Source organism: Monodon monoceros, unplaced genomic scaffold, assembly GCF_005190385.1.
Source record: "Monodon monoceros isolate NGI ecotype Baffin Bay Population unplaced genomic scaffold, NGI_Narwhal_1 Super_Scaffold_5, whole genome shotgun sequence".
Lineage (NCBI taxonomy): Eukaryota > Metazoa > Chordata > Mammalia > Artiodactyla > Monodontidae > Monodon > Monodon monoceros.
This window is the reverse complement of record NW_021703782.1, coordinates 37983609-38005960: the sequence shown is the minus strand read 5'-3', so window position 1 is coordinate 38005960 and position 22352 is coordinate 37983609. Positions and strand designations below refer to the sequence as shown.

General features: G+C 38.3%; 1 protein-coding gene across 1 annotated transcript in view; it reads right to left on the bottom strand.

Moving 5' to 3' along the window:
• LINGO2 (leucine rich repeat and Ig domain containing 2) overlaps nucleotides 1–22352 on the bottom strand; it is a 311099-nt gene that overhangs the window by 164479 nt on the left and 124268 nt on the right. The gene's annotated exons all lie outside the window — the stretch shown is intronic.

Here is a 22352-nt window from a genome sequence, read left to right as displayed (position 1 = left end):
ACCCTTAGCCACTGGGGGCAGACACCAAAAACAACGGGAAAAACGAACCTGCAGCCTGCAAAAAGAGGAGACTCCAAACACAGAAAGTTAAGCAAAATGAGAAGACAGAGAAACACACAGTGGATGAAGGAGCAAGGTAAAAACCCATCAGACCAAACAAATGAAGAGGAAATAGGCAGTCTACCTGAAAAAGAATTCAGAGTAATGATAGTAAAAATGATCCAAAATCTTGGAAATAGAATGAAGAAAATACAAGAAACGTTTAACAATGACCTAGAAGAACTAAAGAGCAAACAAACAATGATGAACAACAAAATAAATGAAATTAAAAACTCTCTAGAAGGGATCAATAGCAGAGTAACTGAGGCAGAAGAACGCATAAGTGACCTGGAAGATAAAATAGTGGAAATAACTACCGCAGAGCAGAATAAAGAAAATAGAATGAAAAGAACTGAGGACAGTCTCAGAGACCTCTGGGACAACATTAAATGCACCAACATTCGAATTACAGGGGTCCCAGAAGAAGAAGAGAAAAAGAAAGGGTCTGAGAAAATATCTAAAGAGATTAGAGTTGAAAACGTCCCTAATATGGGAAAGGAAATAGTCAATCAAGTCGAGGAAGCACAGAGAGTCCTATACAGGATAGATCCAAGAAGAAACATGCCAAGACACATATTAATCAAACTATCAAAGATTAAATACAAAGAAAAAATATTAAAAGCAGCAAGGGAAAAACAAAAAATAACATAAAATGGAATCCCCATAAGGTTAACGGCTGATCTTTCAGCAGAAGCTCTGCAAGCCAGAAGGGAGTGGCAGGACTTATTTAAAGTGATGAAAGGGAAAAACCTACAATCAAGATTACTCAACCTATCAGGAGCTCATTAAGATTTGACAGAGAAATTAAAACCTTTACAGACAGGCAAAAGCTAAGAAAATTCAGCATCACCAAACTGGCTTCACAACAAATGCTGAAGGAACTTCTCTAGGTAGGAAACATGAGAAGGAAAAGACCTACAATAACAAACCCAAAACAATTAAGAAAATGGTAAGAGGAACATACATACTGATAACTACGTTAAATGTAAATGGATTAAATGCTCCCACCAAAAGACATAGAGTGACTGAATGGATACAGAAACAAGACCCATATATATGCTGTCTACAAGAGACCCACTTCAGACCTAGGGGCACATACAGACTGAAAGTGAGGGGATGGGAAAATATATTCCATGCAAATGTAAATCAAAAGAAACCTGGAGTAGCAATTCTCATATCAGACAAAATAGTCTTTAAAACAAAGACTATTACAAGAGACAAAGAAGAACACTACAGAATGATCAAGGGATCAATTCAAGAAGAAGATATACAATTTTAAATATTTATGCAACCGACATAGGAGCACCTCAATACATAAGGCAAATACTAACAGCCATAAAAGGGGAAATCAACAGTAACACAATCATAGTAGGAGACTTTAACACCCCACTTTCACCAATGAACAGATCATCCAAAGTGAAAATAAATAAGGAAACACGAGCTTTAAATGATACATTCAACAAGATGGACTTAATTGATATTTATAGGACATTCCATCCAAAAACAACAGAATACACTTTCTTCTCAAGTGATCATGGAACATTCTCCAGGATAGATCATACCTTGGGTCACAAATTAAGCCTTGGTAAATTTAAGAAAATTGAAATCATATCAAGTATCTGTTCTGACCACAACACAATGAGACTGGATGTCAATTACAGGAAAAAATCTGTAAAAAATACAAACACATGGAGGCTAAACAATACACTACTAAATAACCAAGAGATCACTGAAGAAATCAAAGAGGAAATCAAAAGACACCTAAAACAAATGACAATGAAAACACAACGACCCAAAACCTATGGGATGCAACAAAACCAGTTCTAAGAGGGAAGTTTATAGCAATACAATCATACCTCAAGAAACAAGAAACATCTCAAACAACCTAACCTTACACCTAAAGCAATCAGAGAAAGAAGAGCAAAAAAACCCCAAAGTTAGCAGAAGGAAAGAAACCACAAAGATCAGGTTGGAAGTAAATGTAAAAGAAATGAAGGAAATAATAACAAAGATCAATAAAACTAAAAGCTGGGTCTTTGAGAATAAAAACAAAATTGATAAACCATTAGCCAGACTGATCAAGAAAAAAAAGGGAGAAGATTCAAATCAATAGAATTAGAAATGAAAAAGGAGAAGTAACAACTGACACAGCAGAAAGAAAAAGGATCATGAGAGATTACTACAAACAACTATGTGCCAATAAAAAGGACAACCTGGAAGAAATGGACAAATTCTTACAAAAGCATAAACATCTGAGACTAAAGCAGGAAGAAACAGAAAATATAAACAGACCAACCACAAGCACTGAAATTGAGACTGTGATTAAAACTCTTCCAACAAACAAAAGCCCAGGACCAGATGGCTTCACAAGTGAATTCTATCAAATATTTAGAGAAGAGCTAACACCTATCCTTCTCAAACTCTTCCAAAATATTACAGAGGGAGGAATACGCCCAAACTCATTCTACGAGGCCACCATCACCCTGATGCCAAAACCAGACAAAGATGTCACAAAGACAGAAAACTATAGGTCAATGTCACTGATGAACACAGATGCAAAAATCCTGAACAAAATACTAGCAAACAGAATCCAACAGCACATTAAAAGGATCTGACACCATGATCAAGCGGGGTTTATCTCAGGAATGCAAGGATTCTTCAATATATGCAAATCAATGTGATAAACCATATTAAAAAATTGAAGGAGAAAAACCATATGATCATCTCAATAGATGCAGAAAAAGCTTTCAACAAAATTCAACACCCATTTATAATAAAAACCCTCATAGGCATAGAGGGAACTTACCTCAACATAATAAAGGACATATATGACAAACGCACAGCCAACATCATTCTCAATGGTGAAAAACAGAAACCATTTCCTCTAAGATGAGGAACAAGACAAGGTTGTCCACTCTCTCCACTATTATTCAACATAGATTTGGAAGTTTTAGCCACAGCAATCAGAGAAGAAAAGGAAATAAAAGGAATCCAAATCAGAAAAGAAGAAGTAAAGCTGTCACTGTTTGCAGATGACATGATACTATACATAGAGAATCCCAAAGATGCTACCAGAAAACTACTAGAGCTAATCAATGAATTTGGTAAAGTAGCAGGGAACAAAATTAATGCACAGAAATCTCTTGCATTCCTATACACTAATGATGTAAAATCTGAAAGAGAAATTAAGGAAACACTCACATTTACCACTGCAACAAAAAGAATAAAATACCTAGGAGTAAACCTAAGGAGAGAAAAGACCTGTATGCAGGAAAGTCTAAGACATCGCTGAAAGAAATTAAAGATGATACAAACAGATGGAGAGATATACCATGTTCTTGGATTGGAAGAATCAACACTGTGAAAATGACTATACTACCCAAAGCAATCTACAGATTCACTGCAATCCCTATCAAACTACCAATGGCATTTTTCACAGAACTAGAACAAAAAATTTCACAATTTGTATGGAAACACAGAAGTCCCCGAACAGTCAAAGCAGTCTTGAGAAAGAAAAACGGAGCTGGAGGAATCAGGCTCCCAGACGTCAGACTATACTACAAAGCTACAGTAATCAAGATGGTATGATACTGGTACAAAAACAGAAATATAGATCAATGGAACAGGATAGAAAGCCCAGAGATAAACCCACACACATATGGTCACCTTATCTTTGATAAAGGTGGTAAGTATATACAATGGAGAAAAGACAGCCTCTTCAATAAATGGTGCTGGGAAAACCGGACAGCTACATGGAAAAGAATGAAATTAGAACACTCCCTAACACCATACAGAAAAATAAACTCAAAACGGATTAAAGACCTAAATGTAGGGCCAGACACTATAAAACTCTTAGAGGAAAGCATCGGCTTATCTCTGTGACATAAATCACAGCAAGATCCTTTTTGACCCACCTCCTAGAGTAATGGAAATAAAACCAAAAACAAACAAATGGGACCTAATGAAACTTCAAAGCTTTTGCACAGCAAAGGAAACCGTAAATAAGACAAAAAGACAACCCTCAGAGTGGGAGAAAATATTTGCAAATGAAGCAACTGACAAAGGATTAATCTCCAAAATTTTCAAGCAGCTCATGCAGCTCAATATGAAAAAAACAAACAACCCAATCCAAAAACGGGTAGAAGACCTAAATAGCCATTTCTCCAAAGAAGATATACAGTTTGCCAACAAACACATGAAAGGATGCTCAACATCACTAATCATTAGAGAAATGCAAATCAAAACTACAATGAGGTATCACCTCACACCAGCCAGAATGGCCATCATCAAAAAATCTACACACAATAAATGCTGGAAAGGGTGTGGAGAAAAGGGAACCATCTTGCACTGTTGGTGGGAATGTAAATTGATACAGCCACTATGGAGAACAGTGGAGGTTCCTTCAAAAACTAACAACAGAACTACCGTACAATCCAGCAATCCCACTACTGGGCATATACCCTGAGAAAACCATAATTCAAAAAGAGTCATGTACCACAATGTTCATTGCAGCTCTATTTACAATAGCCAGGACATGGAAGCAACCTAAGTGTCCATCAATCAGATGAATGAATAAAGAGGATGTGGCACACATATACAATGAACTATTACTCAGCCATAAAAAGAAATGCAATTGAGTTACTTGCAGTGAGGTGGATAGATCTAGAGTCTGTCATACAGAGTGAAGTAAGTCAGAAAGAGAAAAACAAATACCATATGCTAACACATATATGGAATCTAAAAAAAAAAATGGTTCTGAGGAACTTAGGGGCAGGACAGGAATAAAGACGCAGATGTAGCAAATGGACTTGAGGACATGGGGAGGGGGAAGGGTAAGCTAGGATGAAGTGAGAGTGGCATGGACATATATATACTACCCAATGTAAAACAGATAGCTAGTGGGAAGCAGCCACATAGCACAGGGAGATCAACTCGGTGCTTTGTGACCACCTAGAAGGGTGGGATATGGAGGGTGGGAGGGAGAAGCAAGAGGGAGGAGATATGGGATATATGTATATGTATAGCTGATTCACTTTGTTATAAAGCAGAAACTAACACACCATTTTAAAGCACTTATACTCCAATTAAAATGTTAAAAAAAAAAGATTGCATGAGTGTATGTATAGGCACCTGTGTGTTGTTATTATTATTGTGTATTGTTTATGCCCCTGTTGCTGTGAACTATAATTAGAGGTGATAAATTAGGAGGCTGAAAGAAAAAATGTTAGACTGGAAGAGAGTGAAGAAACCTGGATCAGACAAAATGGTGGGAAAAAATGCAGAAAGTATGATTCTTCAAAACTCAAGAGAGAGACTTCAGTCATACAGCGTTTTCATTAGGGGTCTCCATTTGAACAATGTAATCAGATTTATACCGTCCCAAATCTCCATGTGTAAAATCCAACTAGGCAGTGCTTTATTAAATATTCTGAAAAGCTCTAGTCAGATGTCAGTCTTGCTTAAAAGATTCCTGGGATGATTGATGAAAAAATACCCTTGGAGATTATCTGGCTCAACCCTTTCATTTCACAGATGAAGGAAGATCAGAGAGGGAAAGGGACTTTTACAAATAGACCCAGGTTGTGAGTGCCAAAACAGACACCAGGACCAAGGTTTTCTGACTCCTCAGTAAGAGATCTATCAAAAGTTTTTCTCAGGTGAAAAAAACGTAAGTTGAAAGTAGCACTGGTTGGTATTGGTGATTATCACTGTGCCCAAATTAAAATTTGTCACCAAACGCCAAACACATCAAACAAATTAGTATTTCTCTTATGTGTATGAGGTAAATATCAGCCCCGTCATATGTCCCTGGCTTTGTTTTTCTTAGTTCCCTACTTACTACAGCACACAGTTCTAAGACTAGACCTAACTTAATGAGTAAATATTTATAAAGTCTCAGCCAAATTTCGACAAGGGTTTTTTAAGAGCAATTTATTCTTCCTGGGATGTGACATTCCAAAGCAGGCTATGGGTCTCCTGGACTCAACATCTCTACTATTCTGACCTGGGGCTGAGCCAGTGCTGACAGTGAACTCTGGTGACGTACAGCTGTCACCAACCCACAAGGCAAGCCAGATGACAGAATTCCCTTTGTTCCCCATGTGTGGTTCTTGTTCCATTGTGTAACTTAGTACTCCAAAAACCTGGGGGCCCTGCCTCACTCCTCCCAGTGTCCTGAATTCTAGAACAGTGTCCAGGCACTCATCCAATGAGAGATACCCAAGTAGACACTCTTGGTCAGACTCTTGGAACAGCTTATCCAACCCTATCTGTCCTACCAGTCCCCAGAATAGGCCAGATCCTCTCTAGGTGAATGGATTTAGGACCATTGCCCTGACTCTTCCCAAACGCACTTTACCTGTCTGCTGGTAAGCTATGACTCATCAGTTGCCTGAACTAAGGCAATATGGGGGAAAAACAAAAACTTAAATAGCCAATTAGTTTCTATTAGTTGTCCGATTGCAAATTTGGAAATTTTCATTGCTGAAATGTACAGATATTTGGTGTACAGATATTTCTGGTGATTGAAAAAAATAAGTCATAAGTTTTTATTTTTATTATAAGTTTACTTTGGGTTTATAAAATTGAATATCTTCATAATACAATACTTGGAAAATAAAAAAGCAGATAAGAGAAACATGTGCTTTTCTTTTTATAGCGTGAGAAATAACTCCAAAGAGATCTTTAATTTGACCCAGAACATAGGAATCTTTGTGGTATCATAACTGATGTTCCCATGGACTTCTGAGTTGACTTTTTTTTCCCCTTTAAATGCAAGAAGTCACAGAATAACCTCTTCAGACTACTTCACGTGTTTCAGGGTCCCATAAATATATTTATTGATCTTCAGCCTCTTGGGGATTTTGTCAATTCTGACTTTGATTCCCATGGGCAATAGAGGATCTTTCTAGATTTAGAGTTGTGCCTCCATTTTAACTGCTAGTTTGAACTTCAGACCCTCTAAAATAGATCTTAAGACTCCTCATCAGATTTCTGAAACGTGCTGCTTATTTTCTGATTCAACTGTATTTGTTCTGCTATGACTGTGTTACTTTTGGATTCAAGAAGGTCAGCCACCCATAAGTCTGTTATTCAATTCTCCCTCTAGCTGTGAGACTGTAGAAAGTATTTAAGCTTCCACATAGAAAGGGTATGTTAGGAGGCACTGCCAGCCTTGCTAAACTTTAGTTCTTTTTCTTCCTGATCTAAATGCAAGTCAAGCCTTTGTGAATCTCTCACCATGTGTCCAATGACAATAATCTTTTAGGAGTGTCTATAAAAATAGGGTATTGTTCCTACCCCTAGGAATTTACAGTCTAGCTGGAAAAACAGGCCATATACACATGCTAATAAAACCAACAGTATCAGAAAGCACATTATAAAAGTCATTTAAAAATAAACTATAGTTTGTGCTATAGTATGGAAATTAAAAGGTGGGGGAGTTATCTTAAAACTAGTTTGCCCAGAACTCGGGATAATTCAGCAGAGTAAGGTATTATTCCTGCTGGCCGATATCCTGGACCAAATGTGCAGAGGTGGAAAAAGTTTAGATTCTGAGAAGTAGTTCAGTTTGGCTTCAGAAGAAAGTTTATGCATATATGTCCCTATGAAGTCACTTTCAAAATATGGCCCATATCTATATTTGTTTCAATACTTTCTTTCCAATTAGAGCCTGCACAATAGCCAACCTGGTATATTTGGAATTCCGCAAATATGTCTATGCTTTCCCATCTTTGCCTTTGCTGATGTTTCTTCCTTATCTCTTCTATCCTCTCATTTTCCATCCATCCCCACCTTCCTCCATATCTCCTCATAATGAAGATTACAAAAAGCAAATGAGTTTGCTCTCTGTTGCCAACTCTAGTAAATCGACAGGGTTTTAGGGGGTTAGTGTATAGGAAAAGATTTTAAAGTCACTTTTAGATTCAGAAAAATCAAATCCACGATTGATTAGTGACCGAGGTGTGACTTTGAGTGGTACAGATGCCATGTATTTTGCCCACACTGTTCAAGGCCTAGAGAAAGTACCCGCCTGGGTCATAAGGCTTTTGAGGTCCTCTTCTGGACATTTTCTCCCTCGAAATCTCTACTGCATTTTCTGTTTCTTTTATGCACTTAACCTCCCACTTTATATGCTTGCACTTGGCTTATCACTGGCAAGAGACTTATGCTCCTTAAAAGTAAAGGCTGTATCTCACCAACATCTCTTTTATCTCCCCCAAATGCTAGCATAGAAAGTATATGCTTAATAAATATTTCATGAACTGAATATAATGTAGGCAAGAAGGAGGATCTAAGGCTGAAAAAGCAAATGACAGATGGGTTATACTTATAGAAGCATAAATAAAAGTTCAGCTGGTAATTGTTCTACAGTGGTTTCATATATATTAGTTCTACCCACATAATAATCTGATGCTGGAGGGCAGAGGCTCTAAATACATCCTCATTCACAGATTTCAGTGATAGTAGGTTACTGACCCACCGTCTAGGCGGGTGAGTCCTTCAGCTGGAAAGAGTCAAAGGCAGCAAAATTTGTTAATGCATCACACCTTCAAGGGGCTTTCAGGGAAATCTGCATTTTGGGAGTAAAAAGAAATTGAGCAAACAAGGAAAGATATACCTAGAACGAAAACTCCTCAGCACACTGTGAGAGAAAAAGCATAGATCTAAGGAATCAAGACTTGAAATCCAAGGTCAGATTTCAGCCGTACTGCTCAGATCTCAGCCCTACTACTCATCTCTGCCACTTTACCATTGTGCCCTTGGGCAAATTAGGTAGCTTCTCTGAACTTCAATCTCTACCATTGTCAAAGAGGTATGGTTATACTAGTGCCCAAGAGCTCAAAGTTAAATATACAGCCTAATGTTAGTAACTTATTTTACTAAATTTACTAAATGTGTAAAGCTTGCCTATGTACATATGATCTTTCCCCATGTTATATATTTACCATCTATGTTTCCACTGGCCCTGATTTTATTTTCTGGTTTATTGACTGAATTATTGAAAACCATCTCAAAATTCTGTCAACATAGATGGGCTATAAATATATAAATTGAGTTACACCTGTTGGTAGAGCTATTGGAAAATAAAATGAGATAATGTCCTTAAAAAGAAATTTTCACATAGTTTAATAAATGTGATTTTCCTAAACCCTATTATATCTCCTCATCAAAAGCATGCTTTAAAGAGACTTTCTAAGGCAAGAAGGCAGATGCCATGGGTTGTGGCTGTCAGAGCGATAACCGTTTCAGGTACATAAACTAGACAACTTTCATTTCTATGGCCAGTTCTTCAGATTCCTGAAATTACCTGGTTTGACAGATAAAAAGTTTTCAAGTACAACTTAAATTAACTAGTAACTGCTTTATACATTTTTATCCCTTTATGTCAAAGCCTATCATTTTAATAAATCAGGTTTTTCACATGTAATAAAACTACAAATGCTTTCGGTTTTCGTATTTTGACTCAGGCTTTCATATTTTGACTCAATGAAAAGACTGAGTTTAAGTCTGCTGTTCCATGAAGGGGAACCGTACTTTGTGTCATTAAGGTCCCAGAGCACCTCCTGCCCTTCCTTTGGATGATACACTTTTCAAGAGGAAAACAAAGCTGACCTTGACCTGTTTGCTTGCAATGGGCACTTTTGTGAATATCAAGAGCCGACACTTGTTCCAAAGAGATACCACACCAATGTGAGCAGATACTCTTGTCCATGAAAAGGTAATCTTCAGATTCATAAAGAAAACTCAGTGAGCTGTGGGTAAGGCTTTTAGTGCATACATATTTTTTAAACATAAATACCCTAGTAATACACAACTTGAAAGTCACAAAATCTAGAGGAAGGCCGAAACAGGCATCTGCCTCATTATATCAAAACATAAAGCAGCTGACATCTATTTAGAAGAAGATTATTTGATCAAAATTGTTTAAGAAAGGTACGACTGTCCTATTCATAAGTAACCTTTGAAGAGGTTAAGAAGATAAAACAAAAAAGGATATGAAATACTTAATTATGCTATTTCTTGAATATGTATATTACTAAGGAAATACCAGGTATATTAATGCACATTATACATTGTGCAACTATGCTTTATTTTGTATTTAAATTGGGGAAGGGATTTATTACTATGGTTTATCATCAAAAACTAGAAAATAATTACCTATTTTCCATATTAAATGTCTGCTCTATAATTATGGAAATATGTTTGAAATCCTATTATCTATTCAAGTAGAGCTGTCAATTAAAAGGATGATATATGAGCGCTGAGAAAAAGTCTGGACTAGATATATGAAATTGAAGTTAACGACATACAGATAGTTTGAAAAATTAAACCTAATATTACTTGCCAGGTAGACCTGCACACTAAGAGTGAATTTCTGAAGTATTAATTATCTTAGGTCACTGAGCAGAAGAACAGTATGTTGAGAGAAAAGCTCAGAGAGCACTGATGGACAGCTTGGAGGCATGGGTCACAGAACTCATTCCTTTTGAGTGAAACGAGGTTTCTGTCCACCTCATTGCTGCTTCTCTTCAATTCTCCTTTGCTGGCTTCTTTATTTTCTTTATTTTTAAATGTTGGTGTCCCTTAGGGTTTGGTTTTAGGGCCTTGAGAGTCATTAAACTCTCTCTAAATATGATTTCATCAAATGTCCTATTTAAAATGCCATCTGTAATTTATTGATACTCAAATGTACATCTCCAGTCTACAACTATCAACTTTAGTTTCAGATTTGCCATTTCTTCTCAGATGGCACATATTATCCAACACACTAAAATGGCACATCCAAAACGAGCCCTCAATAAATAGCACCACCATCTATCCTAGTCCTCCCAAATCTAAAAAACCATAGGACTCCTCCAGTATTACTTTTTCTCCCTACATACCACTCCATCCACCAAGTCCTACCAGATTTGAAATACAGCTCAGATCTAATGACTTACTGTCTGGCTGCCAGGCTGTATGTAGTCTTAGCCACAATTATTGCTGCCTGGACTACTGAAGTCATTTCAAATTCTTCTCCTTATTTCTGCTCTTGTCTCCCACAATCTATTTTTCACTTGGCAGCTACATGGATCATAAAAAAAAAGAGAGAGAAAAACAAAATCAATATATCAATATAACATGATTATAGAGCTCATATTAGTTATAGTTTACCTAAAAACGACTCATCACTCCTCTTGGAGACCATTAAGCATAAGGAGAACAAAGAAACAAACAAATATACATTTTAAGAAAACCAAAAATCACTCAATTTCTGTTTCCAGAAATATTAGGAAACAGAAATTACAACTCCAAATAATAGTTTACTGCTGCTAAGATTTTAATGCGGCTAAGATCTTGCAGCGCCACCCAGAAGGCTCTGAATGAAAAGTACCTAGAGACTCAGAGGTAACAGATTGATTCCCAAAAGCACAGCATGGATACACCCCCTAAGTGTGAGTAATCCCTTGAAATGTAAAATCTAAAGTTGACACTGGAGCTGCAATAAACAGGACTGAGACTAAGGAGGCCGCCATCTGAGAACAGCTATCAAGGTGCTATGTCTAATAGTAGTGGCATATCAAAGACGATGCCACTAAAAACATATCCTACAATTGAATATTGCCTTGGACGACAAGGATGTTTCCCCTTAAAGCCTGCGGCTGGTGAAGGAACAGGGACAAGGGTATGCAGAGATGGCAGCAGAAACTACTGGATACCTTAGGCTTTGAGGGCCAAAAGGAAGCTGGCTATACAGGAAAGAAACAGTCTAAATCTGAAAAGAAGGGGGAGCCCTTGAACTGCAAAGCTACCTACACCACCAAACAGGAACCTCTTGCAAATAGCTGATTCAACCACAAGTAACAGAACAGTACTGAACACAGCACAGTTATAAAGATACTCTATGAAGAAGGTGTTAAGCAGCAAAAAATACTAATGGATGAAATATATTCTCAAAAAAATTCACAACGGAACACGTAAAAATTGTTATCAAGTATTTCACCACAGAGTTAAATAAATGTATGAAGTGATTGCCATGAAAGAAGACTCTTAAGGAAGAAATATAAGAACTCAAGGAAGAGATGTTTGGACAATGAAAAGAGATGAAACATGAATTGGTAGAATCCAAGAGATAATTCTTTTTCGAGAAAGTAAAATCACTACAGAGAAAAGGCAAGATTGAGGGGAGCACATGAGAGAACAGAGACAATGGAAAACAGAAAAATGAACTCAGGACAAAAATGGGGAAAGAACAAAGCAAAACCCTCTTGCACTGTTTCATTTATGCACTCTATGGCTCTATTATCTACTCAAAAGTAAAATTCAAAACAAAAAAATTATATCATGTCACTACCATTCTTCAAACCCTCCAAGAGCCACTGGTAGATTTTAGAACGAAATTCAAATTCTGTACCATGGTCTGTCTTGCATTACTGGCTTTCACTCTTGCCAGTTTCAAGTTTTCCCCCTCCCTCACTCAGCCACATTGGTCTTCTTTTATTTATATTCTTCCTCAACTTCAAACATGGTTCTCCAGAACTTCCCACAGCTGAGTCTCAACATATGTCACAAAAAGGCTTTATGTCCATCCCATCACTAACATCTAAGGTATTTACTAGTAATTCTCTTCCATCATACTGTTTCTTTCCTAGCCCTTATCATAACCATAATTATCTCATTAATTATATTGTTTTCTTAGATGTTGTTTTTCTCCCTTCACAGAAATGTAAGTTCCCCAAGAACAGAGGCCTATATAGTCAAGAACCTAGCACATAATCAGCCTTTGATAAAGTCTGATGACTAAAGGAAAGAAAAATAACTTATTTCCAGGGTTTCTTCTAGTTATAACGTGCTAGTACCGACATCTAGCACATCACTTTGTAGAGGCTGACTGAATCCACCAAAAACACGCAACAAACTTTAGGTCTTTGCACACCTTGAATTATCAAGCAAGTAATCACATTATTGATTTTGCATATCTACATTTCAATCTATATAAATATATCCAGTATTATATATATTCATTCATTCATTTATCCATCCAGGCTACTGGTTCACGTTTACCTGGAGAACTATGGCTACTATATATTTTGGTACTGAGAGTGGTTCTAGAGGAACAGAATGTTCAGGATTGTTTTCTGAATTGGCTCTGGGATTGCTGGAATTGGCTCTCCAATCTGATTAAAGACATTTCCAGTAGTTAAAGAAAGTACTGATAATACATAGGGGTATGTAAAATATCTCCACTGGACACTCCTTGTTAACCATTTATCAAGAAGTACAGAGCTGAGTTACTGGGTATATGATACTTTTGAACTCCTTAGGAAAACTAATGAATTACTGAGATTGGCTTGCTGCTCCCAATGTCACTGGACAAAGTGGTGAAAGAAAAGGATGAGCTCAGGGATTCAAACTCCCAGTTGAAGCACTGCACGAATAACCTGAAGCCTTTTATGTGTGCCCTGCAGGAGACCTTTGTTTCCTATAGCCTTAGGGCTGAGCTTCTTGAAAATCAAAAGCAGAATCTCATCCTGTGATTGGCTGAGTTACAAGGCAAGTTGCATTTCCAGTCTTTCAGGGTGCCTACTTAATAGTAGCATTGATTGAAAAAGAATGGGATCCTGTAAAGTGGGGACATGTGGGAAGACTCTGATGAAACTGGAGACACTGAGACTTTACATTCTGATGCATCTTCTTTGCCAAAGAGGCCATCCCAACCCCAGTGGGAGTAGCCTGCCCACATCAAGTTAGAAGTGGCCTCCCCAACCCCAGGGTAATAAATAGGCTCTCCACTCCCATTTAACGGGATTAACTTTCATTGCCAGAGGAAACGGTGATGGCCTCCTTTGAGGCAGTTGTCAAGCAAGACAATGCCGATTTCCCTCCAGATATGCTACCCATGTTTGAATCTAGACCTATAACCAGATTCAAGTTCCAGCAGGTCCCTAAAGGTGAGGTACAAACTACAACCATGAGGAGGTGCTCTACACTCCAAAAGAACTATCTGAGCTTTCTAATGTACAAAGACAGATCTGGGGAACGTATGTTGGAATAGATATTAAGGTTGTGGTATAATGGTGGAAGAAATGAAGTTGGATTAGGCTGAATTTATCAGTATGGGCTTATCAAGCACAGATTCTACATTTAATGTTGTAGTTCACAGAGTTAGGAAGGGCTCTAACAATTTGGTTGGTTAGCTGAAATAGGGACCAAAAGGTGTCCCTCAGTGAGTGAACTAGAAATGCCTGACCTGACTCGGTTTAATGTAAAGGAAGGGATTGAGAGGTTTATGGAGATTAGATGTTAGAGTGGATTTGTCATTTAAGACATACTCACCCACACAAGGCCGTGAGATAAAAATTTGTGAGCAGAGTCCTGATAATTTTGAAGAATGATCACTGTTCTCTGTAGGCCAGTGGAGAATAGCGAAAATTTCCAAGTACAATGAAAAGTACAGTCACTGAATTGGGATATTTAAATGCAGTGATAGTAACTGGATCCTGGGGTGGCAGGGGCCAAGTGGTGGCGCTCAACTGCCTAAAGCAAGGTGGACATAGTTACTGTAATGGACAGCAAAGTCAAAGCAGCAATCCAGACTTACAGCATTGGCTGGTTGTTTGTGCTGTTCTTAGGAGTGAAATGATAGAAAACCTATTATAATTCTCACTTGATCTTTATAAGCAGAAAAGTTCTATGTCAAGTGAACAAAAGTCTAACCTGAATCATAAAAATTGAAAGTCACAGCCTCTCACTTCCCGCTATTGAGCCAGTTTGCAGACCCAGAACTCTTTGAGTGAAGGGGAGAACAGGTTCCCTTGAGGAAGGACCCAGGTACATTGCCCAAATTTTATACTGTCAATCTTTTCCCAACCTTCACCAAAGGGACCTACAGCCTTTTGCCAAGGTACCTATGCCCTCGGGAAAAGAAAATAATCAGACCTTTTGGGGACTAATGGATACTGGCTCTGAACTGACACTGATTCCAGGAGACCCGAAACATCTCTGTGGTCCACCAGTAAGAGTAGGGGCTTATGTAAGTCAGGTATCAATGAAATTTTAGTTTAGGTATATCTCACAGTGAACTCCAGTGGTTCCCCAACCCCATTCTGTGGTTATTTCCCCAGTTCCAGAATGCACAATTGGAACAGATGGCAGAATCCCCACATTGGTTCCCTGACCTGTGGAGTGAGGTCAGGGAACCTTACTTTACTATTTACTTTACTTTACTATTATAGTAGTAAAGGCCAAGTAGATGCCACTAGAACTACTTCTACCTAGGGAAAAAGTAAACCAAAAGCAATACTGTATTTCTAGGAAGATTTTAGATATTAGTGGCACCATCAAGGAGTTGAAGGGTGCAGGGGTGGCTGTTACCACCACGTCCCCATTCAACTCTATTTGGTCTGTGGAGAAGACAGATGGATTTTGGAGAATGACGGTGGGTTATCATAAATTTAACCCGGTGATGACTCCAATGGCAGCTCTGCTGTACCAGAGTTGGTTTCATTGCTTGAGAAAATTAATGCATCCTCTGGTACCTGGTATGTAGCTACTGATCTGGCAAATGCTTTTTTTCTCCACACCTGTCAACCAGAAGCAGTTTGGTTTCAGTTGGTAAGGCCAGCAATACAACTTCACTATTGTACCTCATGGATATATCGATTCTCCAGCCCCAATTCATACTTCAGTTCACAGGGATACCCTGATATCACACTGGTCCCTTATTCTGATGACATTATGCAGACTGAATCTGGTGAGCAAGCAGCAGCAACTCCTCTTAGACCTACTGGTCAGAGGATGGAAAATAAAGGCAACAAAAATTCAGGAGACTCCTCTTTCAGTAAAATTTCTAGGGATCTAGTGGCATGGGGTATATTGAGATATCCACTATAAACTGAAAGATAAGTTGTTGCATCTGGCCCCTCCCTCAACCAAAAAAAGGGGCCAAATGCCTGCTGAGGCTCTTTGGATTCTGTAGGCAATATATTCCTCATTTGGGTGTGTTACTCTGGCAGGTTTACCAAATGACCCAAAAAGCTGCTATTTTTAAGTAGGAATTAGAATAAGAAAAGGCTCTACAACAGGTCCAGGCTGCTGTGCAAGCTCTTCTGCCACTTATCCACAGGACCCAACAGATCCATGTGTGAAGCATAAGTGGCAAATGGGGACGGTGTTTGAAGTCTTTGACAGACCCCTATAGGTGAATCACAGTGCAGGCTCTTAGGATTTTGGAACAAAGCCATGCCATCTATTGCAGAAAACTACTCTCCTTTTGAGAAACAGCTCTTGGCCTGCTACTGGGCCTTAATAGCAACTAAACACTTAACCATGGGCCACCAACTTACCGTATGACCTGAGCTGCCCATCACGAACTGGATGTTATCTGACCCACCAAACCAGAAAGCTGGTTGTGCACAGGCACAGCAACATTTCATCATCCAACGGAAGCAGTATATACATGATCAGGCCCAAGAAGGCTCTGAATGTGTAAGTTACATAAACAGGTAGCCCAAATGCCCAGGGCTCCTACTCCTGCAACACTGTCTTCTCACTCCCTGCCTGCATCTATGGCCTCATGGTGAGTTCTCTAAGCTCAGCTGACAGAGGAAGAGAAGACTTGGGCCTGGATTGCAGATGGTTATGCACAATATGAAGGCACCACCCAAAAGTGGACAGTTAAAACACCGTAGTCCCTTTCTGGGACATCCCTGAAGGACAGTGGTGAAGGAAAATCCTCCCAGATGGCAGACCTTTGAATCCTGGTTGTTCACTTTGCTTGGAATGAGAAGTGGCAAGATGTGCAATTACATACTAATTCACGGGCTGTGGCCAATGGTTTGGCTGGAAGGTCAGGGACTTGAAAAGAATATGGTTGAAAAATTGAGAACAAGGAAATTTGTGAAAGAGGTATGTGGATAGAACTCTCTGGGCAAAAACCATGAAGATATTTGTGTCCCATGTGAATGTTTACCAAAGGGTCACCTCAGCAGAGGAGGATTTTAATAATAAAGTGGATAGAATGACCTGTTCTATAGATACTACTCAGCTTCTTCCCCAGCCACCCTTGTCATCATCCAATGGGCTCACGGACCAAATAGCCATGGTGGCAGGGATGGAGGTAATGCACAGGCTCAGCAGCATGAATTTCCACTTACCAAGGCTGATTTGGCTACAGTTACTGCCAAGTGCCCAGTCTATCAGCAGCAGAGGCTAACACTGCATCCCCATATGGCACCATTTCTCAGGGTAACTATCCAGCTACCTGATGGCAGGTTAATTACCACGTCTGCCGTGGAAGAAGCAGCGTTTTGTTCTTACTGGAATAGACACTCTAGATACAGATTTGCCTTCCCTTCGTGCTATACTTCTGTCAAAACCGCCATCTGTGGACTTATAGAACGCCTTATCTGTCATCAAAATATTCCACACAGCATTGCTTCTGGTCAAGGAAGTCACTTCACAAGGAAAGAAGTGTGACAGTGGGCCTGTGCTCATGGAACTTACTGGGCTTACTATGTCAGCCACAATCCCGAAGCAGGTAGCTTGACAGGGTGACCTTTTGAAAACTCAGTAGGAGTGTCAGATAGTTGGCAATACCTTGCAGGTCGGGGGAAAGGTTCTCCAGAAGGCGGTGTATATTCTGAACCAGTGTCCAATACATGGTGCTATTTCTCCCATAGCCAGATTCATAGGTCCAGGAGTCAAGGGGTAGAAATGGGCACTGCTCACTATTACCTTAGTGACCCATTAACAACATTTTTGCTTCCTGTTCCTGTGACGTTATGCTTGCTTGCCTAGAAATCTCAGTTCCCAAAGGAGAAATGCTTTCACCAAGAGACACAACAATGACTCCATTGAACTGCAAGTTAAGACTGCTACCCAACCACTTTGGACTCTACATGCCTCTTAACTGGCAAAGAAGGAAGTTACTGTAATAGCTGGGGTGAATGATCCTGACTGCTAAGGGGAAACTGGACTACAGCTCAACAGTGGAGATAAGGGAGACTATGTCTGGAATACAGAAGAACCCTTAGGATGTCTCTCAGTATTACTACTTCCTGTGATTTAGGTCAACGGAAAATTACAACAACCCAACCTAGGCAGGATTACAAAGGTCCCAGACCCTTCAGAAGTGAAACTTTGGGTCACCCCACCAGGTAAAGAACCATGAACAGCTTGGATGCTTGCTGAAGGCAAAGGAAATACACAGTGAGTAACAGAAGGAAAAGATAAATACCAGCCATGACCATGAGACTAGTTATAGAAACAAAAACTATATGAGTTTTCTCCTTTTATTTTGTTATGAATGTGTGTGTGTGTTACGCACACTCCTGTGGAAAAGTAGTACTTTTTTTTTCTTTTTCTTTTTTCTTTATTGGAGTATAATTGCTTTACAATGGTGTGTTAGTTTCTGCTCTATAACAAAGTGAATCAGCTATACACATACACATGTTCCCATATCGCTTCCCTCTTGTGTCTCCCTCCCTCCCACCCTCCCTATCCCACCCCTCTAGGTGGTCACAAAGCACCGAGCTGACCTCCCTGTGCAATGCAGCTGCTTCCCACCAGCTATCTATTTTACATTTGGTAGTGTATATACGTCCATGCCACTCTCTCACTTCATCCCAGCTTACCCTTCCCCCTCCCCATAGTAGTGTGTTTTTGGTTACATGCAGGATAGTTATATCTTGTTAGGTAGAGCTATGATCTTGTTATAGCTTTTGTTTGAAGATTAAGTATGATTTAAAATGTGTATGGATGTTGAGTTGGCAAGGGGTGGACTTGTGATGGTTAATTTTATCTGTCAACCTGATTGGGCCATCCGGTGCCCAGATATTTGGTTAAACATTGAATACTATTATGGGTGTGTCTGTGGGTGTTTCTGGATGAGATTAACACGTGAATCAGTAGATGAGTAAAGCAGATTGCCCCCCCCTCTGTGGATGGGCCTCATCCCATTACTTGAAGGCCTGCATAGAACAAAAAAGCTGAGTAAGGGAGAATTTACTCCCTCTGCCTGATTATCTTTGAGCTGGGACATTTTTCTCCCGCCTTCTGATGTGGTCTCCAACTACACGTTACGTCATTAGCTCTCCTACTTCTCATGCCCTCAGACTCAGACTGAAACTATACCATTGGTTCTCCTGGGTCTTCAGTTTGCCTACTGCAGTTCTTGGGACTTCTCAGTCTCCATAATGGCATGACCCAACTCCTTATTACCACATACATATGTATACAGTCCACATGGATATTACATATTTTTACTATATTTTATTGGTTCTGTTTCTTAGAGAACCGTAATACACACATTTAACATCATTTAATAAAATTTAATATAATTGTATGCAAGTTGCGTGTCAGTTGCAATATCTATTTAAACATATTAATTTAAGTCTTAAAAATTTTGAAGGGGAGCCAAAGTGCTTAATAAAGTGGTCCCGAATATCTTGCCAACAACTCTGCTCTTACAAGAGTTTAATTAGAGCCAGGCCTTCAGAATCAACCTCCCTAATTTTCTTCCCAGCAAGTTGGTTTATTATTGTTCTTCTGTCCTTGTCACTCATATTTAGTTAGGGTCTGGAGTACTGGGTTTGCATGAGCCATAGATCTAGAAGTTTTCTGGTATAATTTAGGCTGGAGCATATATCTTTTCATGATTTTAAATATAGTTTTATGGTTATCTTTACTGGAATTTTTTAACATAAAAAAGCCAATAGCTATTTGATAGAAAAGTATTTTTCTAACATCTTATTTGCTCTTATAATAAATGAAGAATTATTAGTTTTTTATAATGGTAGACATAGTACCTTTTAAGTTTTTGATCATTTAAATAAAGTAGACATAAACTTTATCTAATGATAAACTTGTTATCTTTCCTTTAAAAAATATTCTGGTATATCTTTGGTCCCATGGGGAGAGAGGGAGAGTTTCTAGAGAATTTATGCAAAGTAAATCACTCACACCTGGATAATTAGACAAGCTGAACAAAAGAAACTCCATGTGAGGGTACATTTCTGTTCAGCTCAGGAATTACACATTTTCAGGAAATAGTTAGAAATAAAATTCCTCTAAGATATATAGCCACTATTAGCTTTGAGGCTAAATACTTTATATATTTTTTCAAGGATAAATTTTTTCAAGTTTATCCTTATAAAAATCTTAGGAGGTAGATATTGTCCCAATTCTATAGATAAAGATAATAAGCCTCAGAAAAGTTAATAAACTTGCTCAAGACAACCTTGACACCTAAATCAAAGTAACCAGTCGCTAAGGTCTGATCTTAGCCCCCTGTAACTCAAGACGCTTAGTCTTCACCATCCAATTTTAGTGAATTTCTCCAAAGCTTAAAAGGCCAACAATCATCAATTAACCCAGAACACAGCTCAGTTTCTCCCCCTGGACTCTTCAGATTTTTTTCTTTTTCTTTTTCTTTTTCTTTTTTTTTTTTTACTTCAATAGCAACTGCAATAATTTAGAAATCCCTACCTCTATTAAAATACATAGCTGAAGATTATAAAATGTGCTTTGTCTACCTGTATACTATATGAGAGACAAAGAAAGATGCCTTTCCAACACAATTAGTCAATGACAGAGCTGGGAATTAAAATCTTTTAATTCTGCTCATCTCATCAAATGCAGAATTGGTGCATTTTTTTTCATGAGGCCATTTTTCACATTTGAACCGAAGATAAGCGATGTAGTGAGATAATGTAATTTTCTTTCACTTCACCAGTCTTTGATTAAAGAAGTTATAGCCTTGCTTTGAAAAGCAGACATTTTTCAGTGACTCATTAAAATAATCAGGAACTTTACTCCACTTCCTTTGATGGTGGTACTTACATCCTTGACCTCTTCCGAGAACATCATATAAAAGGCTAATAATGCTAATATTAACAAGCATATAAAATAAGTGTTATAATTATCAATCCTAAAGAATTTATATGAACTAGTACATTCATGGTCATTTTAATGAATCTACATCAGTAAGTCTGCACAAGATTGGAATTCCGAAAAGCAAAACCTTCCCCTACATCCCACAAATGAAAAAGCAAGAGACAAGGAAGGTGAGAAAAGTATTGCCCCCATATCTAATATGAAAGACCCTTTATTTGTCCAAGAAAAGAATGGGTCATTTCTCCCCTAATGGTCAATTTCACTAAAAGTTTGTCCCTTCAGCTATCAGTGATCCTTAAAAAGGCTTAGCTTCTAGGAGGGAGTGTCTATTCAGTCATGCCTGAAGCTATTTTTCAGGTTAGTTAAGTATCAAAAATCTTAGAGTAGCCCTGCTGAAAGCATCATTACCTGCTACCTCAGAAGGAGAACCACAATTGTCCAACTCAGTGATGCAGGGTCTGGACCTCAGCAATGACTATATTGGCATCTCAGTTATTACTAAAAAAAGTCACCAGAGTTATAACCTTGACCATCAGCAATTTACTCGACAAAAGAAAGCTTAGCTTCCAACAGCTTTCTGGAGTTGGTTAAAATGCGGGTTACATACACTCTTATTTATACAATATACATACACGTGGTGGGTACATATGGATATGGAATAAGGTCTCCTTAACTCAAATTATGCAAGTGAATATATCCTTGTTTTAAATTTATTCCCTTTTCTTATTATCCAGTTATGACACAAGCCTTGCAGCTACAGAACTGGATATTCACCGGGGCACAAAGGCAGAAAGCAAAACTGATAAGAGGAATGCAGATTTTAATTAAAGGGCAAAAAGTGAAGCATTTTTCATGGTTAACAGTAGAAATGCTTAGATTCTTGGCTCTTTTCACTGAACTTTTTTCTTCCCACTGTGAGATTTAATTTAAACTATAAAGGAATTTTACTGCCAGAAAGGTTCACAGAAATTGCTTACAAAATACATTGAGATGTGCATACTAGAAATTAAGAAAGGTATCACAAAATTTAGAAAATGAGAGAAAACACAATGAACATTACAAGTACTGGCAAAGAGAAATCTATGCTTTCATTTTGGGGGTAAAAAGCAAAACTGGGTCATTCTGAATAATCCAAAAAGACCATTGAACTCATTTATTAATGAACTTGGATAACATTTGGTCTCATGATTATTAATTGAAGTTACTTAAGCCTATCTTTCAAGTCATCTTACAAGCACTTCTCAAATTTCTTGAAATGTCTTTGAAGGAAAAATTATTTTTATATGAGAACTGTGTGCATGCAAATATAGACAATAATTTCAAGGTAACCTTGGTCCCTCAAGCAAAACAAAATCTTAATGTTCCATCTAAAAAAA